This window comes from Pinus tabuliformis, chromosome 8, assembly GCF_031772625.1.
Source record: "Pinus tabuliformis cultivar Carrire ecotype Pingquan chromosome 8, CPIR1, whole genome shotgun sequence".
NCBI lineage: Eukaryota > Viridiplantae > Streptophyta > Pinopsida > Pinales > Pinaceae > Pinus > Pinus tabuliformis.
This window is the reverse complement of record NC_142294.1, coordinates 232137893-232156837: the sequence shown is the minus strand read 5'-3', so window position 1 is coordinate 232156837 and position 18945 is coordinate 232137893.

Here is an 18945-nt window from a genome sequence, read left to right as displayed (position 1 = left end):
GCAAGGGATTCAACTCGATCACCCTTAGGAATCTTCCAACAAGTAATAATAGCCAAAAACTTGTAACAAAGCAAGGAATGCAGCCCCCTTCATTCCTAATCTCTTCCTCTATAGAACACAGGGAAGTCAGCCCACAAACTTGACTGATTTCAGGCTTGGGAAATAGTGAAACTCATGCTTCTTTGAGGAAGGAATATCAGACCTGCAAAATCAGATTATGATGCCAATAATCTTTATGCCAAAATTCTCATCAATCTTTAGAAATAATTGCAAAATAAAATCCCACTAGGATGGCAAGAATGTTCACCGAAGAAGGGAAAACTAGTTAGGGTAGCAATTAAATCTACTGAAGTTGGGTTAAGGATCTCCCTTGAGACACTCTGGTTGAACTCTTGATCTCACCTTCAGCTGAAAGTAGAATGGTAAGTTAGAATTATCCCCAAATGAGCTCCTTCCCCTCTGTTAGGTTCCTATACCAATAGGAGTCATAATTTTGATTGTCTAAGGTTAAGGCTTGTAATATTGTACATACCTTTTCTTTCCACAAATGTTTTCCATATTAAAAAATTAAAAAATGTAAAGAGGGTATGTCCTAAAAGAATAATCAAAGGACAAAAAGAATCAAAATAGGTCAAAAAAAATGAAAAACATGAACCCTAAGAAAACAAAAAGACCATGAAAGTGTGCAAGTCAAAATGCCACTACTATTTACTTATTTATGCTTAATGAATGATTATGTGCAGCTTGTTACTTATGCCACAATATATGAATAGTCAAAATGTTTAAACTTGGCTATTTCATGTGTTCGACTTCATGTTTATAGATAGAGAATAAAATCTAACCAAACAGTGTAATCTTGGGAGATAATTAGATAGGTAGAGTAAATAAAAGGGGCTCAACTATTTAAATTGAGCCCTTGGATGAGATAAGGATTGATTTAGATAGTTTGCTATGTAAAAAAAAGAAAATATTGATAAGGGTTTTCTCGCTTAAATGCACCCTAATAAAGTGAAGAAAAAATGGTAGAATAAGTAGATGGGTAAGTAGAAGAAAGGTTGCAGAAGTATGGTGATTGATTAAACAAAAAACATATTTATCATTTTTCATCATATGTTCCAAATATGAATGGACAATCAAGCATGCAAATGGATTTCAAAGTCAATTAATTAACTTCCCCCATTCATTTCACCTCTTTACTTAACTAATTTCCCATAATAAAGTTCAAAGTACTTAAAAACCTTTAAGTCAAAGAGGCTTAAAGCATTTCTCTGACTTTTGGAGGGACCGAACCCTCGGCTCAAAGACTTATGGATATCAAGTACTAGACTCCCCTCATAAAAGTTCACCCCCCCTTCAGTTCATTCATTTTCCTAATAATACTCCTTTTCCTAAGGTTAAAACACTTTTTGCCTAGGAAAAAGCAATTCTCCTCCCATATAAAACACTTTCATACTAAAAACCCACAAAAATGTTGTATCCTAAGTATTAATGTAAATATGTGAAAAACATGTAATTCACAAAAAAAGCATTTTGCTTAGTGTTTTTCCCTTTTCCGCCCATTTTTCATATTAATGACTAACTTTATTATAGTAAATCCCAATAAAAACCCAATTTCCCGTATATATTTAACTCCTATGTATAAATTAACCCTACACCCCAGTTTAATTATAAACTAAGATTTTCACCTAAAACCCGACCAAAACCTTTAACTGGTCAATTTGCAATCAAGTTAATTAAACCCCCTTTTAATCCTCCGTTAATTACCTCGATGGCCTAATCTCACTTTAAGCCATTATTAACCCTGATACTGCCATAATTAAGTGCCTGTCGGGCCCCCCACTAGCCTCCACACAACTTCTCCACCCGATCACCATGTGATCGTCCCCCTCTTCATCCGATGACCCTTATCCATATTAGGCCAACCCGACATCCGTCCTTTACCCACCTGATAAAGTGGTTTCCCCCCTGGCCCCCAATGCTGTGTCATTTGATGAGTTGAATCGGGTGGCCCCTCCCAAATACCACCGAGCACCTAAAAGCAATGTGAAATAAACTGCTTACCACCCTCCTGCTATGCGACAAATTAACCACTGTTCACCCCATACCTGCCAAAAAAATAACTTTTTGCATATAAAAGCCAAAAGCCTCAAAATTGTTTGTTTTCGCTAAAATTTCATCTGCAATCCTCTATACGCATGCACGACAACTTCAAACGTCGAAGTCGTCAACCAATATATAATTTCACTCCAAAGACGTCGCAGACAACCCAGTTGGCCTTGCAGCCTATACGAAGCCCATTCAACCACTTGCAGTCGCCAGCCACCCTGCTTAGAGCCAATTCACCCCAGTTCCAGGTATTTAAACCAGAATTCACCAAATACCCTGTCAATTTCAAAGTAACCAGTTGCTGAGTGTTTTTAGTTAAGTTAAAAATTAATTAAAAATACTCAAGAGCTTGACCCATTAACCACTGCAGAACATTGTTGCAATAAAAACTCTAAATCCCTCCCCACACTCAAATCCACAAGAACTGAGTATGGTGGCCCTAATTGCAATAGATGTGAAGCCCATCACTACAAGTCATTTAGACCTAGACCGCCTTCCCCTGGCTGACAGAGACTTCCAAATAAAAGATACCATTTTCATAAAGCTCCTGCTCAAAGTTCATTGCCAAAGTAGGGAAAATTTCCTGAACCATGCTAATGAAATTGGCCTTTGAGAGTCAAATTTGCCCAAGTACCAGTTCCCCCAAGTCCAAATTTTTCCTGAAATTGTGCATATGTGCTATGCTTACTACGTCCCCAGTCACAGAACCATCATGTCTCATGACCAGAAGGTCCTTTTCACCATTACCTCTGAATCCATCAATGAAATGTTGCAACTCCAACTAGGGCCAAACCTAACTACCCTCTCAATTGGAGACCTATTGGACTTATACCCCAAACTCAACTCTGCCAAATTGGCTCAACTGTTCCAAACCTTCATCGTAGAGGAAAATCACATCCCTAATGACCCCCCTCCATATGTAGCAGCTATATTTTCCCCTTGGGGCCGAAATATTGTAGCCATGATATCTTGTGTTTTGGGTTACTCCATAAGTGAGTATATTGATGAAATTATCCTACCTCTCATGTCCATGTATACCCCAGGATAGCCTCCTTAAACCATTTATGACTTTGCCACAGGATGCATGAGTAGTTCACAAGAATAGGGAATGAAAGGGTCTTCAAATACTCTTCCATTTTATGCCATATGTTCTTATATTATCAGTTTGATAAGTTCCCATTCAGCCCCAAAAACTGGACACCTAGGGTCAATGAAGGTCAGTCATTTTTTGCACCCCATTAATCCATGAGTATCAGTCTCCATACTCTTATTCAAACTTTATTGACTTATTTGTACTTCCAGTTATGACAATGTTGACTTGGAAACCCTCCTCCAAGAATCAATCTAGAAATAAAGAGAGTCCTTCAACTATCAAAGCAGACCAAAGTAGGTGATTGGTACCTTTACCAGAACCACATATGAATCAGGATATATGGTTGCATGCTTGCACCATACAAATTGCCAAGATACCTCCCTATGAGGTTGTTTGCATTAGAAAAGCACAGACAAATTATCAATGCAGATGAGATAAACTTTGTAAATGAAAAAAGGAAGGCCAATTTAAAAATAAAATACCAACTAGGCTGGGAAAGAGGCATATTTGATACTACAAAAGATGAAGTTCCAGAGAATTTTTGTTTGGAGATATGACCCTTTGGAATTCATCACCAAGAAGAGGCAAAAGGTCAAGCTGGGACCTTTTATTCACCATCTCATACCTGAGATTGAAGCCCATGCTAATCAATCAAAATGGGTGGAAGGAACCCTAGTTGATCAAGACAAAACCATAATAGACATAGAGAACACTCTAATTGATCTTGAAAAACAACTTGGTGAGGGTTCTTTCCTGTAGGTGACAGAGTAGTCAGATAGGCCAGAGCAATCAGACAGACCAAAACAGTCAGACAGGCCAGAGAAATCAAGCAAACCAGAGACAACCATGAGTACCCCCTCAGTTGTGCAGACTCCTCTAAATGAGGAGAAGAGCCTAAAAGAAGTAGGGAGGAGGCCACAACATCAGCAATGGCCACTTCACAGACTTATGCAGATACAAGCCAAGCAAAAAGATAGAGAGTGAATCCTATCTCTGAACAAAAAAACACAGTGGAGACAGTAGAGGTCACCAGCACAGAAGGAAACAGGAGTAGGCCCATCACCCCATGGAAGGCACACCCTCCTCATCACAAACTCAAGGGTTGGAAAGGCAGCTTAGTCTTGATGTATCTTCCTTCAGAATGCTTGCTGACAAAGACCAAGACATCAAGGAAAGCTATAGGGAAATAAAAGCAAGGAATGAGAAGCTTAAGGCCCAAACTTATCCCCAATACTTGAAGATGACCCTTACCAATCAAACAAGGCCAATGTTAGCCTTTCATATCAAAGAGCGGAAAATGCAGATGACTTTTATCAAGCCTACAACTCAACAGCCAAAAACAGCCTCAGATTTCAAGAACGTAGATTTTGAAGTGCTGGCAAGGGATATCCATCTTGTAGACCAGATTGAGCTACACAAGGAAACATGGGAGACGATATACTCCACTTTGACTAGAAAGGCCATAGCTACCCACCAACTATAGAATTCCTTAAACAACATATTTGCATAATTCTAGTTGGAAAAGGCCTCCTCACAGGCCAAGGACACAAGAATCAAGTCCTTAGAGGACTTAGTAATTGAATTGGGACATGATCCCAAGGATATAAAAGCCACATAGCAACTAATTAAGAAGAAAAACAATGATATCGTTGCACTCAAGAAGCAGCTAGAGATACCCCAGTAGCATCATCCACAAACATTGGAGGTCCTAGAAACCCAGCAAGGACATGAAGAATTCATGGACTCGGTCCTGAAGCTGAATGATCAACTCAAGGAGATAGAAAAGGAGTTGGACACTTTAATTCAATCGAAGCAAAGTGACTTGGCCACAACTTCCAGAACTGTCATCCCCATGGTATCCACAACAGTTCCTTCTACACTGGCAGCATCACTGGCACCCACAGCTCCACCTGCAACAACATTGCCAGTAATAACAGAATCTACTACAGCAGCAGGAGCACCAGGGGACAAAGCAGCAGAACTTGTGAAAGCCATGGAAGATATGTCTATCCAGGCTATAGAGATGAAAAGATTGAAGGAAAAGGTGGCAAGTTTGGAAACTGACTGCAAACTTGCCCAACTCAAGCAGAAAGAGGAAACACAAAGGGCCCAGAGAATGGGTGAGAGGATCAAAATCCTAGAAAAGGATTTGACACTTGAGAAGCCACTTGGACAAACCAAGGAAATGTTGTGGGCCAATATCATTGACTCTGTCAATCATATTTTTCCATCATCCAAGTTATTTTTGAGCAAATAGAGCTAGTAAAGATAGCTACTGAAGCTATCCATAAAGTGAGGGAGGAATTGGGAAATAAGCCTAAGGATGCAAATAGACTCATCCATTTCCTCAATACAAAAAAAAAATATGAACTACATGAGCTGAACATTGAAGATAGAACTGCCACCATTCTAGAGATAAGGAAGGTCCTTTCTAAAAGGAACCTTATGCTTAATTTGGAAGAAAATTTCCACAATATGCAGGTAGCCATTGATAGGTTCATGGCTAAATTTCATATTTTGAGGGAAAAGGGTCTGCCCAGTCCTATTGTCATCAATGATAAACTCATGACACAATTGGACTATGGCAATAGACTCAGACAGTTGGCTAAGGAACAAGCCCACTCTTCATCAATTAAAGCCTTGCCAATAGGCAAAGTATTATATGACACATTTGAGAACTTGTTTTTCTTTGAGCATGAGGTAAAATATTTTTTCCTCACCAAGCCAAATTTTTCTAAATATACCAAGGCTGATGAGATTTACAGGAGAATGGTAAATATGAAATTACCAGATGCATAATGGTGGGAGACAATGACAAATTTACTGTGATAAATAAATAGCTGAAGGTTACTGTGCAGTAAAAATGAAGGCAACAGGGTAAAATAGGTAAAAACAACACGATAGGGTCAAAGAGTATCAGATGAAATATCAAAATGAAGAAGACTCCAGCATAAAAATGCCACAACTATCAGCTAGCATAAAGGGCTACACTTCAACCATAAAGGCCAGCACAACCATTAAAGAGACAGTAGGAAACAGTTCATTACTTGTCTCTATCTTCTTGCTAGAAGATATTTTGTATTTCCTAGAATAAATCTCAAGTTGTTTTGAGATTTTTTGTAATAAGTTTTTGTATAAATACTTCACAATTTGAAGTATGTAGGGTGGATTCCAAAACATTTCTATAGACTTTTTCTCTCGAATCAGAAATTCTATTGTATCAATGACTAGATTGGCTTATTGGATCAAGGAATAAAGATAAGATATTTTACAGGATTCTTTTGTAAAGCGAAATACAAATAAGTATTCTCCTATGTTCAATGTTGTTTTCCTTCAAGTCTTTTCATAATCTTTATGTATCTCTAAAATATAAATGTTATAACATGGAATGATATTTCAGAAATTGCTTAAATGCACTCTGTCTTGACTGTTATGCATTATTATATGTTTTCTTCACAAATCTAAGTTAAGGAAATCTTGATTGCTCCTTAGTTTAGGTGACTTCTTGTGATCTATAGCAAAGGATTCTTAATTGCCCTTTGTTCATGATTATCCTTTGTTCTCCATTCTGATCCCGGTCTAAGGATTCTTGAGTGCCCTTTCACCCTGGTTGGAGTTACTTCCCCCATTACGCCTAAATATTTGCATTTTGCTATGCTGGCCTACCCTGTGAACATTCCCTTTAATGTATTAGTCTAGTCCTGCTATTCATTTGTTGACTCCATAGCCCAATGGCTTGAAAGGTCTAGCTCTATCCATCTGCTCTAAGAATTCCACCACCCAACCTTCAAATCAAAACCAAAACCCCAAGGAACACTAAGAACTAGCCTAAAATCCCATAAGAAACAAAGCTAAATTATATAGAGAGATCCCTCTCTGAGTCATAGATTAGCTAGAGCCTATACCTAAAAGATTGGTTTATGGTTACCTCAGTTTCTTCCTTCTTCTGATAACTTCTAAGGAAAATTCTGAGTGATAACATAGTGGTGACTCCACTGGGGACAATCAAATCCTCAGTCTTAATAAACCTTTAAGAAAATTTTAAATATTTATTTCAAGCCTCTTAAAGGGTTTATTAGAAGTTATTTACAAAATCTCACAAAAAGAAAGTAATTAGAAAAAGTTTGAAATTCTGGCTTCAAGGAGAACTCACTACACTAGGGCTAATCCAGATCCAAACCCTGCCCCAATAGTTGATAATCCCAACCTGATTTCGAGAAGACCCAAAAGAGAAGAAAGTTCAGTTAGTCAAACACCTTTAATCAAAGCCGATTCGTGCCCTGATGAGTGGTTGTTTTTAGAAGACCTTCCCTTTGACATGCCATTTGATCTTTCCCTATTTAGAATAAGGTCTGAAAGTGCACTTGATGAAATTGTTCTAGATCCAGAGTTTATTGCAGACCTCAAAGTCCAAAAGGCCAATTAGTCAATTGATGAATATATTCTAAATTCCCCACAGTCATCCCTTACTACTGCAAGGAACCTTGAGTTTGCTGAGCCAATATCCACTACTCTTAGTTCAATACTATTTCCTTCAACTTCTGAAGTTCATTCCCCACCTCCATTCATACCCTCACTCCCTTACCAACCTATCATATCCCAGGTACCACCTATTGGTCCTAGTTCATCCTCCACTACTACATCATCTTCTAGTGCCTCAACCCCACATTTTAGCCCATCCTAGCTTATAGCCATGGCAAATAGATATGCTCCCCTTGTCTTACATGCTCCACTTGGTGCCATGCCAGCAGACTACCAGAGTAAAATCATCCAATTTGATGGCATAGGACACTACATTGCACAACACCATGTTAATAAAATGATAGACTACTTTGAACTTCATGAAATTGATATTGTGGATGTCCAAATGAGATTATTCACTCAGACTTTAGTTGGTGATGTTAGAAAATGGTTTAGATCACTGCCTGATAATAGTATTGATAGTTTAGAAGTATTTCAACAACAATTTTTGAATAGATGGGAAAAGAAAAAGAATCCTCTACAGATCCTTTCTGAATATGAAAATATTAGGAGAGGACCCAATGAAACTGTTCAAGATTATTGCACCATATTTAACAATATATACAATGCAATTCTAGTTAATCTTAGACCCCCACTTGACTTAGCATTAATAAAGTTCCCTGATGGTTTTGACACAGACATGGCATTCTAGCTCAGGGAAAGAAACCCCCCAACCCTAGAAGATATGCAAAGTGTAGCAGTAAGTGTAGAGGCTAATTTATTAGCTAAAAGAGCTAGAGTTAGGAATGAAAGAAGAGGATTAGCTAAAGATGAGCCTTCACCCTCTGACATTAAAATAGATAGCTTAGCAAAAGGCATGGAAAAGTTAATGGATAGAATAGAGAATATAGAGAGGAAACCCGAGTGGCATAATCAACAAACACCTCCAGTTAGAAACCTAAACTTACGAAAAAACAAAACCAAAATACTGGAAAAAATGGACCTAATCAGAATATAAGACCTCCTTTCCAGGAAAATTATGTAGAAACATCCCATCCTAAAGACCTAGAGCAAGACACGCAGATTAACCTGATGGGATTAGATGATGAAGGTGTTGTTTTTCTGACCCAGGATGATCAGGAATTGCATATGCTACAGCAATTGCAAATCCAGCCTGGAGAGTCATTTGATTATAAACAAGGTTATGATTCTGCCATCTTTGAAGTACATAAGTAGCATAACCTAAGGAGTAAAAAAAATTCTAATATCTCTGACCAAACCAAGAAAACAATGCCAAATCAACCAAAGAAAATCAAAGAAGCCCCGGTTTCTAAAATCCTTCGAATTCTCCCCAGACAAAACTAGAATCCTTCTGGTCCTACCATTGAAGATATTACCCCTAATCAACCTTCTAATGATCAACCCTCTTCTTCACCTTCCCCCAGAAAACTAGTGGACACACCTCAAAATACTAGATTGGAAAATTCACAAAAAGAAGTCCGCAATAAAAGAAAATAAGACCATCCCACTCAAATCCCTGTTGTCAAAAGTACAAACCCTCAAACAGAGAAAGCCTCTTTGCCTTTTAATTTGGGAGCAGAGGTAGCTAAGCTAATGATTTCAGTCCCTTTGACAAAGTTAATCAAGAATGAAACCTACAAAACACAGATAAACTAGACCCTGAACCTTGCTGAAAATGAAGATTTTGTTAACCTGTTTGATGGCCAACCTAAACTTATATTTGGTCCAGATGTCAAACACAAACCACTAGAAGGAGGAATACCACCTTTCTATTAGCCTTGGCATCCATGAAAAAATTCTTCATAATGCAATGTTGGATTCTGTAGCCTCCCACAACTTAATGCACAAATCAGTAATGGAAAAACTGAACCTAGACATTACAAGACCTTACAAGGACTTATTTTCATTTGACTCAAGTCAAGTCAAGTGTCTGGGGTTTATTAAAGACCTCTGTGTTACCTTAGTTCAATATCCTGCCAAGAGAATCCTTATGGATATTGTAGTTGCTGACATCCCACCAAAGTATGACATGCTATTATCCAGGTCATGGGGAGCCAAACTTCAGGGATCTCTACAACTTGATATGTCATATGCAACAATTTTTGTTTTTGGACAACCCAAGAAGTTGTACCAAGAAACTTTAATGAAATACATGGTGAGTAGCCAGGATCGGCCTCAAAACTTTCCTATCTACTCTGTACATTCAGACATTGATTCTTTTATTTTGTATAATACTAATGAAACACAAGGAACTCTTTTAGACAGTGTTGATACAGAACCAAAAGAAATTGCAGTTTCAAAACAAAAGGAAATTGTCCAAACTTTAGAACTTTCCATTAAACAAGGTAGTCAAGTTGAGGAAAAGTTGGTGGAAACAGATGATACTAATTATGAACATGAGATATTGTGGCATCTTGAGTTTGATGGGTCAGTCAATAAGTTTGGAGCAGGAGCAAGAGTTTGGATATACAATCTAGAGAATGATTATTCAGAAGGCCATGCATACAGACTAAATTTTAAATGTACTAACAATATGGTTGAGTATGAAGCACTAATTTTAGGTCTTAAATTAGTTAGGAAGATAGGAGCTATAAGAGTTTCTGTCATGGGAGACTCTGAATTAGTGATAAAACAAATTAATGTTGTATATATGACCAAAGACCCTAGATTAAGTTGTTACAGAGGAACCATTGTAGAAATACTAAACACTTTCTTAGAAACCAAAGTTGTTGTAATTCCTAGAAAACATAATATGCAGGCTTATAGTTTAGCAATGTTTTCCAGCACCTACAAGTTACCTTTTCAGCCTAACTATCAGTACACTATTGAAGTAAGGCACAGGCCTGCAATCCTAGATAATTTGAATAACTGGCAAATATTTGCTGATGACAAACAAATAAACAACTTTTTGATTTCAGAACAAGAATTTGTAAATAGAAATATAGATATTGACACATCAATAGACCTTAACGCTAAAGATAAAATAGAAATAAATGAGATAGAAGGTGAAGAGATATATAGATTGCATCCCACTAAATTTACAAAATCAGATGTAGAAAACCTAGAACAAGTTGAGATTGATGAGATAATTAACAAAGACACTGAAGTAATCAATCTCAAAGACAATTTCTTACCTAAGGGATTAACCCCTTTGCAAGACATGTTTGATTTAAATGATGTCCTTAGAAAGCCCAAAATGGAACCTTTAAAAACTAATATGGAGGAGTGTAATATTGGCACTGATGAAAATCCAAAATTGATCAAACTTTCTAAATCATTACCTACCACTGAAAGAGTAAAATACATTGAGTTATCAAAAGAATTTCAGGATGTATTTGCTTGGAGTTATGAGGACCTCAAACCCTATGACACCAGCATCATACAACACACAATCCCTATAAAAGAAAATAAAAAATATTTCAAACAAAAACTTAGAAGGATAAATCATGTCCTATTACCTTCAATTGGAAAGGAAATCTAGAGAATGTATGATGCTAAGATAATTGCACCAATCAGATTTTCTGATTGGGTTTCAAACCTGGTGCCAAATAGGAAGAAAACTGGCGAGATCAGAGTTTGTGTGGACCTTAGAAACCTCAACAAAGTATCCCTTAAAGACAATTACCCTCTCCCCAAAATGGACCATATTTTGCAAAGGGTAGTTGGATCAACCAAGATCTCATTATTGGATGGGTTTTCTGGTTACAATAAGATTTTAGTTCATCCTGATGACCAAGCCAAGACTGCCTTCACTACTCCTTGGGGCACATTCATGTATGTGAAAATGACTTTTGGACTAATGAATGCAGGAGCCACTTTTTAGATGGCTATGGATACAACCTTTGCCAAAGAAATTCATGATTTCCTAGTGATATACCTAGATGACATTACTGTATTTTCAAAATCTGACAACCAGCATTTGGATCATCTAAGGTAGGTTTTTATTAAATGTAGGAAATATGGAATTTCTTTGAACCCTAAGAAGTCATTGTTTGGATTAGAAGAAGGAAAGTTACTAGGTCATATAATTTCAAAGATGGTATCCGAATAGACCCTGCAAGAATAGAAGCCATCTTACAGATACAACATCCAAGGAACATCAGAGAATTACAAGCTTTCTTAGGGAAAATTAACTTTCTTAGGAGATTTATTTCTAATCTAGCAGAATTAATTAGATCACTGAACAATATGTTGAAAAAAGATTCGACCATCAAATGGACTGTTGAGGCTAAGAAATCCTTTGAAGACATTAAACTAGCCTTAACTAGAACACCAGTTTTGGTCAATCCAAAATTTGACAGAGACTTCATCAAATTTTCTTTTGCTTCTGAGCACACAATTGTTGCATTTTTACTGCAAAAAAATGACCAGGGCTATGAACAACCTATTGCTTTCTTTAGCAAGGCCCTTAGAGATGCCCCCTTAAAATATAACATAATGGAAAAACAAGCTTTTGCTTTGGTCAAAGCTATCAAGGACTTTAGAGTATACATTTTATATTCTCATATAGTATCCTATGTTCCCAATTCAATTGTCAAAGACATCCTAATGCAGGGTGGCCCAGATGGAAAGAGGGGAAAATGGATTGCTATTATTCTAGAATATGACATAGAAATCAGACCAACTAATTTAATCAAGGGCCAAGGTTTAGCCAAGCTCATGGATGAATCAAACTGTCAAGCCCTGGATATAAACTTTATTGCACAAATAGATAATGAAGAGGAGATGGTGACTCCACTAATCATCCAGGCCTTTATTGAATCACCATGGTATGCTGCTATCATTTATGTTTTACAAAATTGCAAGCTCCTCCTGGATTATCAAATAACAAAAGTAGATTTTTGAAGATGAAGTCCTTAAATTTTGTATATTAGACAATGCTTTGTTTTGGAGGAATCATGAGTATTCTTCTCAACTGTTTATTAAAATATGAGACTGACAAAGTATTGCAAGAGTTTCATGCAGGTGATTGTGGAGGATAACTTTACTGGAAAACCACTGCAGATAAAATTCTTAGAGCTGGTTTCTACTGGCCAACTTTGTTTTCCGATGTAAAGAAACATGTGACTTCCTGTCACAAATGTCAAATTTTTGAGGGAAAGAAAAAGCTTATATCTTTACCCCTAAAACTATTCTCTGCTGAAACACCTTTTCAACAATGGGGGTTAGACTTCATTGGTGAGATTCACCCACCTTCCTCTGCCCAACACAAATGGATCCTCACTGCCATAGACTATTTCACCAAATGGATAGAGGCCATACCATCAACACAAGCCATTGACACTATTTTCATAACCTTCCTTGAAACCAACATTCTATCAAGATTTGGATGTCCAACTAAGCTCATTACTGATAATGCAGTAGCCTTTAAATCCAAAAGGATGATAGATTTCTGCAACAAGTATCATATAACCCTGGGCCATTCCACAACCTATTATCCTCAAGGAAATGGATTGGTAGAATCCTCAAACAAAATCCTGGTGAACATCATAAAAAAGTTGTTGGAGGACAATAAGAAAACATGGAATAAAAATCTAGTCAATGCCTTATGGGCAGATAGACTAACCACAAAGAAATCAATTGGTACCTCTCCCTACCAACTAGTTTATGGGATGGAAGTTGTTTTTCCATCTTCCTTGGGAACACCAGTGATGAAGTTGCTCCAAGAGTTGTAGGTCGAACCAAATGACATCCAAAGAAGAATCAACCAAACAATTCATTTACAGCAAACCAGGGAAGAAGTGTACATCAGATCTCAGGTTGTGCAAGAAAGGATCAAGAAGATTTTTGATAAAAGGACCAAGGCTAAGGATTTCTACCTTGGTGACAAAGTCCTAAGATGGGATTCAAGGAGGGAAGATAAAGGTAAACATAGGAAATTTGATTTCCTATGGAAAGGCCCATATGTCATTTATTCTTTCAGAGGTAATAATTCTTTCTTCCTTAGAGAAATGGATGGTCAAATGATCAAACACTATTTTGAACCTAACTACTAATTTTTACTTTCCATTGTACGTATTCCGTTCTTTTTCAAAAATTTTAGTTTGGATTGGATGGTGGTCATTGAAGTTGAAGCCCGGAGAGAAGGCCCTAAGCTTTGAAGGATTCACTATCATAAGTATCAATAATGCAGAGGCATAGAGGATAATTTTGCAAGGTAACATCAACAACAATTCAAAGGCTACTGATTTACAAAGTTCTTGACATTTCACCAGGAAATGCCATCCCCAAGTGGAGCCACTATTAGGTTCCTATACCAATAGGAGTCATAATTTTGATTGACTAAGGTTAAGCCTTGTAATATTGTACATACCTTTTCTTTCTGCAAATGTTTTCCATATTAAAAAAATTAAAAAATGTAAAGAGGGTATGTCCTAAAAGAATAATCAAAGGACAAAAAGAATGAAAATAGGTCACAAAAAATGAAAAATATGAACCCTAAGAAAACAAAAAGACCATGAAAGTGTGCAAGTCAAAATGCCACTGCTATTTACTTTTTTATGCTTAATAAATGATTATATGCAGCTTGTTACTTATGCCACAATCTATGAATAGTCAAAATGTTTAAACTTATCTATTTCATGTGTTCAACTTCATGTTTATAGATAGAGAATAAAATTTGACAAAGCAATGTAATCTTAGCAGATAATTAGATAGATAGAGTAAATAAAAGGAGCTCAACTATTTAAACTGAGCCCTTGGATGAGATATGATTTGATTTAGATAGTTTTCTATGTAAAGAAAAGAAAATATTGATAAGGGTTTTCTTGCTTGAATGCACCCTAATAAAGTGAAGAAAAAATGGTAGAATAAGTAGATGGGTAAGTAGAAGAAAGGTTGCAGAAGTATGGTGATTGATTAGACAAAAAACATATTTATCATTTTTCATCATATGTTCCAAATATGAATGGACAATCAAGCATGCAAATGGATTTCAAAGTCAATTAATTAACTTCCCCCATTCATTTCACCTCTTTACTTAACTAATTTCCCATAATAAAGTTCAAAGTACTTAAAAACCTTTAAGTCAAAGAGGCTCAGAGCATTTCTCTGACTTTTGGAGGGACCAGACCCTCGGCTCAAAGACTTATGGATATCAAGTACTATACTCCCCTCATAAACGTTCACCCCCCCACCCCCCCCTTCAATTCATTCATTTTCCTAATAATACTCCTTTTCCTAAGGTTAAAACACTTTTTGCCTAGGAAAAAGCAATTATCCCCCCATATAAAACACTTTCATACTAAAAACCCACAAAAATGATGTACCCTAAGTATTAATGTAAATATGTGAAAAACATGTAATTCACAAAAAGGCATTTTGCTTAGTGTTTTTCCCTTTTCCGCCCACTTTTCATATTAATGACTAACTTTATTATAGTAAATCCCGATAAAAACCCAATTTCTCGTATATATTTAACTCCTATGTATAAATTAACCCTACACCCTAGTTTAATTATAAACTAAGATTTTCACCTAAAACCTAACCAAAACCTTTAACTGGTCGATCTGCGATCAAGTTAATTAAGCCCCCTTTTAATCCTCTGTTAATTACCCCAATGGCCTAATCTCACTTTAAGCCATTATTAACCCTGATACCACCATAATTAAGTGCCTGTCGGGCCCCCCACTAGCCTCTGCACAGCTTCTCCACCCGATCACCATGTGATCGTCCCCCTCCTCATCCAACGGCCCTTATCCATATCAGGCCAACCCGACATCCGTCCTTTACCCACCCGATAAAGTGGTTTCCCCCCTGGCCCCCAATGCTATGTGTCATCCGATGAGTGGAATCAGGTGGCCCCTCCCAAATACCACCGAGCGCCCAAAAGTAGTGTGAAATAAACTGCTTACCGCCCTCCTGCTACATGAAAAATTAACCACTATTCACCCCATACCCGCCAAAAAATTAACTTTTTGCGTATAAAAGCCAAAAGCCCCAAAATTTTTTGTTTTCGCTGAAATTTCATCTACAAGCCTCTATACGCATGCACAACACCTGCAAACATCGAAGCCGTCAACCCATGTACAATTTCACTCCAAAGATGCCACAGATAACCCAATCAGCCTTGCAGCCTATACGAAGCCCATTCAACCACTTGTAGTCACCAGCCACCCTGCTCAGAGCCAATTCACCCCAGTTCCAGGTATTTAAACCAGAATTCACCAAATACCCTGTCAATTTCAAAGTAACCAGTTGCTGAGTGTTTTTAGTTAAGTTAAAAATTAATTAAAAATACTCAAGAGCTTGAGCCATTAACCACTGTAGAACACCGTTGCCCTAAAAACTCTGAATCCCTCCCCACACTCAAATCCACATGAACTGAGTATGGTGGCTGCAATTACAATGGATGTGAGGCCCATCACTACACCTCATTTAGACCTAGACCACCTTCCCCTGGCTGACAGAGACTTCCAGATAAAAGATACCACTATCATAGAGCTCCTACTCAAAGTTCATTGCCAAAGTAGGGACAAGTTCCTGAACCATGCTGATGAAATTGGCCTTTGGGAGTCAAATTTTACCAAGTACCAGTTCCCCCAAGTCCACATTTTTCCTAAAATTGTGCATATGTGTTATGCTTGCTACATCCCCAGTCACAGAACCATCATGTCTCATGACCAGAAGGTCCTTTTCACCATTACCACCGAATCCATCAATGAAATGTTGCAGCTCCAACTAGGGCCAAACCTAACTCCCCTCTCAATTGGAGACCTATTGGACTTATACCCCAAACTCAGCTTTGCCAAATTGGCCCAACTGTTCCAAACCTTCATCGTAGAGGAAAAGCACATCCCTAACGACCCCCCTCCATATGTAGCAGCTATATTTTCCCCTTGGGGCCAAAATATTGTAGCCATGATATCTTGTGTTTTGGGTTACTCCACAAGTGAGTATATTGATGAAATTATCCTGGCTTTCATGTCCATCTATACCCCAAGATAGCCTCATGAAACCATTTATGACTTTTCCACATTCGTAGCTGACAAGATGCATGAACAGTTCACAAGAATGGGGAATGAAAGGGTCTTCAAATACTCTTCAATTTTATACCATATGTTCTTATATTATCAGTATAATAAGTTCCCATTCACCTTCCAAAAACTAGACATCAAGGGTCAACCAAGGTTAGTCATTTTTTTGACCCCATTAATCCACGAGTATCAATCTCCATACTCTTATTCAAAATTTATTGACTTATTTGTACATCTAGTTATGACAATGTTGACTGGAAACCCTCCTCCAAGAATCAGTCCACAAATAAAGAGATTCCTTCAACTGTCAAAGTAGACCAAAGTGGGTGACTGGTACCTTTACCAGAACCACACAGAAATCAGGATATATGGTTGCATGCTTGCACCATACAAATTGCCAAGATACCTCCCTATGAGGTTGTTTGCATTAGAATACTACAAGCAAATTATCAATGTAGATGAGATAAACTTTGTAAATGCCAAGAAGAAGGCCAATTTCAAAATAAAAGACCAACTAGGCCCCTTCATATGTAACTCTAGGGAGGCTGGGAAAGAGGCAGATTTGATACTACAGAAGATGAAGTTCCAGAGAAGTTTTGTTTGGAGATATGACCCTTTGGAATTCATCACCAAGAAGAGGCAAAAGGTCAAGCTGGGACCTTTTATTCACCATCCCATACCTGAGATTGAAGCCTATGCTAACCAATCAGAATGGGTGGAAGGAACCCTAGTTGATCAAGACAACACTAGAATAGACATAGAGAATGCTCTAATCGATCTTGAAAAACAACTTGATGAGGGTTCTTTCCTGTAGGTGCTAGAGTAGTCAAATAGGCCAGAGCAGTTAGACGGCCCAGAATAGTCAGACAGGCCAGAGAAATCAAGCAAACCAGAGACAACCATGAGTACCCCCTTAGTTGTGCAGACTCCTCTAAATGAGGAGAAGAGCCTAAAAAGAAGTAGGGAGGAGGCCACCACATCAGCAAGGGCCACTTCACAGACTTATGTAGATACAAGCCAATTAAAAAGATAGAGAGTGAATCCTATCTCTGAACAGGAATACACAGAGGAGACAACAGAAGTCACCAGCACAGAAGGAAACATGAGTAGACCCATCACCCCATCGGAAGGCACACCCTCCACATCACAAACACAAGGGTTGGAAAGGCAGCTTAGTCTTGAGGTATCTTCCTTCAGAATGCCTACTGACAAAGACCAAGACATCAAGGAAAGGTACAGGGAAATAAAAGCAAGGAATGAGAAGCTTAAGGTCCAAACTTATGCCTAGTACCTGAAGATGACCCCTACCAATCAAACAAGGCTAATGTCAATCTTTGATATCAAAGAGGGGAAAATGTAGATGACTTTTATCAAGCCTACAACTCAACAGCCAAAAACAGCCTCAGATTTCAAGAAAGTAGATTTTGAAGTGCTAGCAAGGGATATCCATCCCATAGACCAAATTGAGCTACACAAGCAAATATGGGAGATGATATACTCCACTTTGACTAGAAAGGCCATAGCTGCCCACCAACTACATAATTCCTTAAACAACATATCTACATAATTCCAGTTGGAAAAGGCCTCCTCATAGGCCAAGGACACAAGAATCAAGTCTTTAGAGGACTTAGTAATTGAATTGGGACACGGTCCCAAGGATAGAAAAGCCACAAAGCAGCTAATTAAGAAGAAAAACGATGATATCGCTGCACTCAAGAAGCAACTAAAGATACCCCAGTTGCATCATCCACAAACATTAGAGGTCTTAGAAACCCAGCAAGGACATGAAGAGCTCATGGACTTGGTCTTGAAGCTGAATGATCAACTCAAGGAGACAGAAAAGGAGTTGGACACTTTAATTCAATCGAAACAAAGTGACTTGGCCACAACTTCCAGAACTATCATCCCCATAGTATTCACACGAGTTCCTTCTACACTGGCAGGATGACTAGCACCCACAGCTCCACCTTCAATAGCATTGCCAGTAACAGCAGAATCTACTACAACAGTAGGAGCACCAGGGGACAAAGCAGCAAAACTTGTGAAAGCCATGGAAGATATGTCTATCCAGGCTACAGAGATGAAAAGATTGAAGGAAAAGGTGGCAAGTTTGGAAAATGACTGCAAACTTTTCCAACTCAAGCAGAACGAGGAAACACAAAGGGCCCAGAGAATGGGTGAGAGGATCAAAATCCTGGAAAAGGATTTGAAACTTGAGAAGCTGTTATAGACATTTTTGGGCACTGCAACCCCAATCATTCATGTCCATAAACCAAGGGCTCCTAAGTG